The sequence below is a fragment of the Herpailurus yagouaroundi genome, unplaced genomic scaffold (assembly GCF_014898765.1).
Source record: "Herpailurus yagouaroundi ecotype Mexico unplaced genomic scaffold, PumYag 139, whole genome shotgun sequence".
NCBI lineage: Eukaryota > Metazoa > Chordata > Mammalia > Carnivora > Felidae > Herpailurus > Herpailurus yagouaroundi.
Window position 1 is genome coordinate 44,248,237 of NW_024412394.1, and position 6,488 is coordinate 44,254,724.

Genomic DNA, 6,488 nt, shown 5'->3' on the forward strand with positions numbered 1-6,488 from the left:
GCGGCCCTGTTTGTACACATGCAGGTGTATGGTGTGCCCTGGTGTCCTTGCTCCATGGAATAAAAGGAAACGGTTGGCAAGGGAGAGCAGTTTGCATAGACTCAGAAATAATTGTGCTAATTTAAAAACAACAATAGTATAAAGCCAAGAGATGGCAATGAAATACACTTTATGCAGAATAAGAAAAAAGGTGACAATGCTCAAAGCAGCTAGGAAATTAGGTGGAGAGCTACCACTATTAATGACTTGGGAGAGAGTCATGATTAGAACATGACCAACTGCAGCCTGAACTGCTCACAACTTAGAAGCCTCAGCATTTCGAAACACGCACCATTCTATTTTCTGAAGCTTAATTGAACAACTATATCAATGAAGTGAGTTGTGCTTGCTTCTCCCTTGGAGAACTTTGCATGGTGGAACACCTGCGTCCATGTGTGTGTTGTGTGTGATTTTGCCTTTGATATGGGTTGGTGACGGATTATCCTATCCTTTGAAGAAAACAATCAAGTCAGAGAGGTAACTGTGTTATACACTTCAATATATGAGAACAATGTCTATTTTTCTTTCTCATCATTTCCTTTAGGGCGTCCTTGCCATGTTATTGGACTCTCTGAAACTGCCAAATTTTCCTCACCCAGACACATTAGCCGTTAGGGATGTGTCGTTCTCTCAGACAGGTCTGCATTTTTATTGCTTCCTGGCTGGGCCCTTTGGCATGGGTCCTCGTTAACCGGAAAATAAATGGAGCTGTCCCAGGTCCTGGGGCTACACTGAGCACCCCCCTTCCAGATGGTGAAAGCTGCCAGCCAACCTATTATCAGCAGGTCATGCCAGAATCCACCTTCCTTTATTTCTTCTCTGCTTCCTTTCCCCCATCTCCTCTCCTTCTCTGCAGTAGATTTTCCTAACGTGTCCAGGTTTTCTCTCCATTCATTCTGTTTCTGAATCTTTGTGGGGTTGTTTTGTTTTGTTTTGCTTTGTTTTGTTTTTTATTACTCAAACAGTTGAGACCATCCTTGCTGTGTTGCATGTTTATCTTTTTCCATGAGAAATCTCTTCAACTAGATGGTGCCATCCTGAATAGCTGGAAGGAAATAGCTCTTTCACTTTCTTTTGTATCCAACCTCCCTTCCTAAAAGTTCTCCATTCCCAGTAGAGTCCAGGTTATAATTTTTTTTTAGTTTATTTATTTGAAAGAGACAGTGAACTTCAGTGGGGGGTGGGGGAGAGAAAGAATCCCAAGCAGACTCTGCTTTGTCAGTGTGGAGCCCCATGTGGGGCTTGAACTCACAAACTGAGATCATGACCTGAGCTGAAACCAAGAGCTGAAACCAAGAGCTGAAACCTTAGCTGACTAAGCCACCCAGGTGCCCCCTAGTAGGGTCCAGGATAAAGCAAGGTAGTCACCACTAGATGAATAAATGAATTTCCCAAAGGATGATTCAGATACAAAAAAATTTTTTGCCTCTAGTATTTATGTTGATTTATTTTCTTACTCTATTCCCTAGTATCTTATTTCATCAATTCTTTCCTCTCTCAAATCTTTCTTCAACTTCTCTCTTCCTTCTGGAAGCTCTCAATCTATAAACATGTTTAAGACTTTTTCATCTGAAACAAATAAATGAAGACAAAACAAAACAAACACAACTTGTCACTTGACTCTGAATCCCATTAATTTATTCAGCATACGTTACTGTGCTTCCTGGGTGCCAGGTGCTGCAGCTAGTCCCTGGTGGAGACAGAACAGTTCCTGCTCTCATGAAACAAGAGAGGGGGCCCCAAGAATAAACAGATAAAAAGAGAAGCTACAGCTACAGCTTTGTTATTCAAGGCTAGGCAGTTTGGTGCCTCTGCTGGAATACCTCCCATTGACCTGAAGGCTGATGGGGTGACAGAATGTGGGGCTGGATTTCAGTCTCCTGGACTCCTCCTGTGCTTGCACAGAGGTCCCCAGCAGTCCCACTTCCAGCCCCTCCCCAGCCTCCTTAGAGGAGTAGCCTATAATTGCCGTCCTTACTCTTTAACCAACAGTAATCTGACCTGTTTCCACCACATGACCTCTGTGCAAAGACCAATGGGCTCAAGTTCTTAATCACCTAACCTTGGGTCTTTGACACTAGTGCCCATTTCTCCATCAGGTTCCACCTTCTCTTGTTCATCCCTTATTTCTCTAATTGTTCTTTCTCTGTCTTCCTTCCAGGTTTGTGTTCCATGTTTCTGATATCAACTCTTTCTCTTCTCTTGTCTTTTCACTTCATGTTTCTGGGAGGCAGTCTCATCCGTTCCCACTGCTTTAGCCACACCTCTCCACTCCCAGATCCCAAATTGTCTGCAGATTGTCACTCCCCTATTTCTAAGACCTGGCTTCAGGGGGATGTGACCAGTGTAGCAGCACGACATTCCATGCTTAGGAAAGCCCTCATTTGAGATTTAATGCTCTGTGGCCACTATACTGAATTTCTTAAAATTTTCATCTTTGAATTTGAATCTATGTTTTGTAAATCTATTAGATGTTTAGGGCTGCCAAACAAAATACCACAGACTTGATGGCTTAAACAACAGAAATTTATTGTTTCATTGTTTTGGAGACTGGCAGTCCAAGATCAAGGTGCCAGCAGGGTTAATTTCCTCTAAGGCCTCCCTCTTTGGCTGGCATGTGGCTTCCCTCTTGGTGCCTCTTGCCATGGTCATCCCTTTGTGTACACAAGTGTCTGTGTGTCCTTACCTCTTCTTCTTATAAGGACACAAGTCAGATAGGATTAAGGCCCATTCACATGACCTCATTTGACCTATCTCCAAATATAGTCATATTCTGAGGTATTGGGGGTTAGGACTTCAACATAGGAAGGTAGGGTAGGGGCAAAAGTCTGGTGGGGCAATGCACCGAGGGCTTAGAATCTTGGTTCACTGTGGTCCTGCTGTCTGGTAAAAGTTCTGAGCTGTCAGCTCCCTCCTTCTGGTATGTTGGCTGCCCAGCTCTGCCTTCCTTCTGCCCTTGGAGGGGATCTGGGTGCAGGTGCTGAAGGGTAAGGGTTCGGCCATCTTTGCCCAGGGCTGGCAATGCACTCCATGTTTGGAGGTGATTTGGCGGGGTGAGCCTTGTGCCCACCCCCAATCCTGATGTTGCAACCTCCTGGGGGTTACCTGTGTTCTGTGGATTGTGCAGCAGGCCACCTCCTGGCTCTGGGTCAGTCAACCCCTTTGGTAATTTGACTAAAGCTATCAAACCTCTTCCCTGGAAAATGCATGTACGTAGACATCCATGATTTTGTACATTTTAAGAGAGTAGTGGACTCCATGGACCCCTTGTGTTTTGGCTGTGCTTACCTTTCCAGCTTGCCCTCAGTACTGCTCTCACCATGATGCACCCCCCCACCCCAAATCATTGCAGTCATTCCCTGAATGTACAGTATTTTTTCATGCTTCCATATTTTTGCAGATGCCCTTTGTCTACCATATGCTTTTCTTCATTATAAAAAACTATATCCTTCAAAATTAAAATTATATTCTGTCTTTTCAGTGAATCCTTATTGTCATTATCAAAGCTAAAACAAAGTGTCCCTTTAGGACCTCTATGCATCTCTTTTATAAGCTTTATAACACTGAAGTCTGAGTATTTTCCAATTTGTCTGTCCCTTCTACTAGATTGCAAGCAACTTTGAGTGCAATAACTCTGTTATTGTTCCTTGTCTTTGTTCCTCCAGTTTTATTGAGATATAAGTGACATACATCACTGTATAAGTTAAGTAATGACAGAATCACTGTATATATAAACCACCATAATGGTTTGACTCACATGTATTACAAAGTGATTACCTCAGTAAGTTTAGTTACCTTCTATCCTCTCATATGGATACAGTAAAAAGAACAAGCAAAAACAGAAAAAAACTTTCCTTGTGATGAGAGCCCTTAGGATCTACTCTTGTGGCAACATTCCTGTGTATCCTACAGCACAGTCATCACGTTGTAGGTTCCATCCGTAGTGCCTATTCATCTTATAACTGGAGGTTTTGTACCTTTGGGCCACCTTCCATCAATTCCCCAAGAACTGAGTTTTAATCATTGCTATTTTGACAATGCCTGGTGCAGAATAGAGACAATAAATACAAATATTGATCAAAAGCTCAATGAATGTATGTGTGAATAAATGACTGAAGAAGGAGCAACATGAGCTTGTGGCGAAGAGCATGCACTTTGGAGTCAGAGCCCTGGGTTTAAATCTTGGCTCTGGCAATGATTCGTATTATGACTTTGGAGCAATGACTCCTAAATCTCAGTTTTCAAATTCCAGGATGGGGCAAATAGAATTCACCTCAAAGTAAACTGTTGTCAATTTCTATGGACAAGCAACAGCTATAGCTACATGTAACTCAGTCCTGTCACTAAATTACCATGATCTTGAAAGCTATTTTGGAATGAAAAGACAAAAGTAAGAGACACTGAAGTTGCATTCTTATAGATTAATTCACAAAATACTCACTAAAGGTCCACTGACTGCAAGGTACTATGCTAAGACTTGTGGAAAAATTAAATATAAATCAGGCCAGGGGCACCTGGCTGGCTCAGTCAGTTAATCGTCGGACTCTTGGTTTCAGCTCAGATCATGATCTCACAGCTTTGTGAGTTGGAGCCCGGTGCTGGGTTCTACTCAGAACCTGCTTGGGATTCTCTCTCTCTCTTCTCTCTCTCTCTGCCCTTCCCCCCACTCATGCTCTGTCTCTCAAAATAAATAAACTTTACATATATCTGTATCATCTATATCTATGGGGGGGGGTGGCTATGGAGGAATAAGAGGAGACTATTTTAGAGCCAAACTCCAGGTAGGAAGATGTTGCTGGCACTGGGGGAGAGGAGAAGGGAATGGGTGTAGCCGTGGGAGGGCAGAAATACTTAGCAGAGAAACAGGAGTTCGACCATCCTACTGACGGTGCTGTTCCCACCAGATGTGGCAGTTCTAGCCTCTGAAACTGATGTTCAGTGGCCTCTGCCACATAGTGCAATGTGCCCCTGTTCTCTGCCTCAGGAGCCATTGGCACTCTGCCCCAAAGCGGCCATCAGATTCTGATTCTGAGGCGGAGACTGGTTTGCCCCTTTGCCTCTCAGCGCCCCCAATTTTGCGGCTCTGCTTTCTGATGTCGTGCTGTGCAGGCTCCACTGCATGGGTGACAGATTGCGTCTACATAAACAGGAGCAGGAGCGATGCACAGAGTTAGGGAAGGACTCGAGAATCTCATCACAGATGGTCAGATTAGGTCATTGAGAATTACACTGCCCGAGGATGAGGGTGAGGATTATACACACACACACAGCTGTAAAGATGTTTGCAAGATGTTTCATATGACACGTAATAATGGAACTAGCTTTTTCAAAAAAGTCAGTGACACGGGGAATCTTTTTCTGACACTGAGAGATGAAGTTAATCACACTGCCGCCAGCCTGCCTGCCTGCCTGCCTGCGTGCTGCTAATGTTGCATTTTCCCCACTGCCCTGTGGTTCTGGTTAAACCATGGTTCTGGGGCACCAGGCTTCCTGAGTTTGAAGGGAAGCTCCTCCATTTACCATAATCTGTGACCTCAGGCAATTCATTTAACCTCCCTAAACTACACTTTCCTCATTTGTAAAATGGTAATAATACTGCCTGATAGGGCGCCTATGCATAGTAAAGGAAATGCCTCCCACAATAAAGAACATCTCAGTGAGAGGAACGCAGCAAGGGCTTTCTCCCAGATGCCAGCAGGATTTGCTCTCTTATCTCAGTTCTTTTTTTTTTTTCAATATTTTAAAAATATAATTTATTGTCAAAATTGGCTAACATACAGTGTGTACAGTGTGCTCTTGGTTTTTGGGGTAGATTCCCGTGGTCCATCTCTTACATACTCAAGAGCCACCTTCACTTGGGGCCACCTCCGACCACAGCCATCAACATTCTTTATCCGCTCCCTGAGTTATTCTTTCTCGGTAGCATTTATTGCCATGGCGCATACTGCATATTTTATTTATGTTTATTGAGTGTCTCTTTACTAGAAGACAAGCTCCAGGAGATAGTATCCACAGCACCCAGATCAGCGTCTGGCATGGAATAGGAATCCAGTAAAGATTTACGGGAAGGGAGGAGACAGCCACTTCTGCTAACTTGAAACTACTCTTTCTTGGTCCAGTCCTATCCTTTTGAGGCCCTGTTTGGGGGACATTTAGACTGTCCGTTGGCACCGGTACCTGGAAGCAAGAGAAGAAACTGAAATTGAGGTAATTCTAGCAGCTCGTGCTAGAGGAGCCCGGCCTTACTGAACTTGAATCCAACGCTGAGGATTTCTCACAAATCTCATTCATGCTGCCCTCTCCTTGCTCAGCTCATTAGTCAAAATCGGCCTGAGGGACCCACTGCAGAGCTGGGGAGGGTAAAGCGTTCTCGGATCCCTTTTCCCTTTCTTGGCGGAAAGCGCTTATCCAGACAGCGAGGGGCAGGGTTCGGCAAAGCTCGCCTCCTC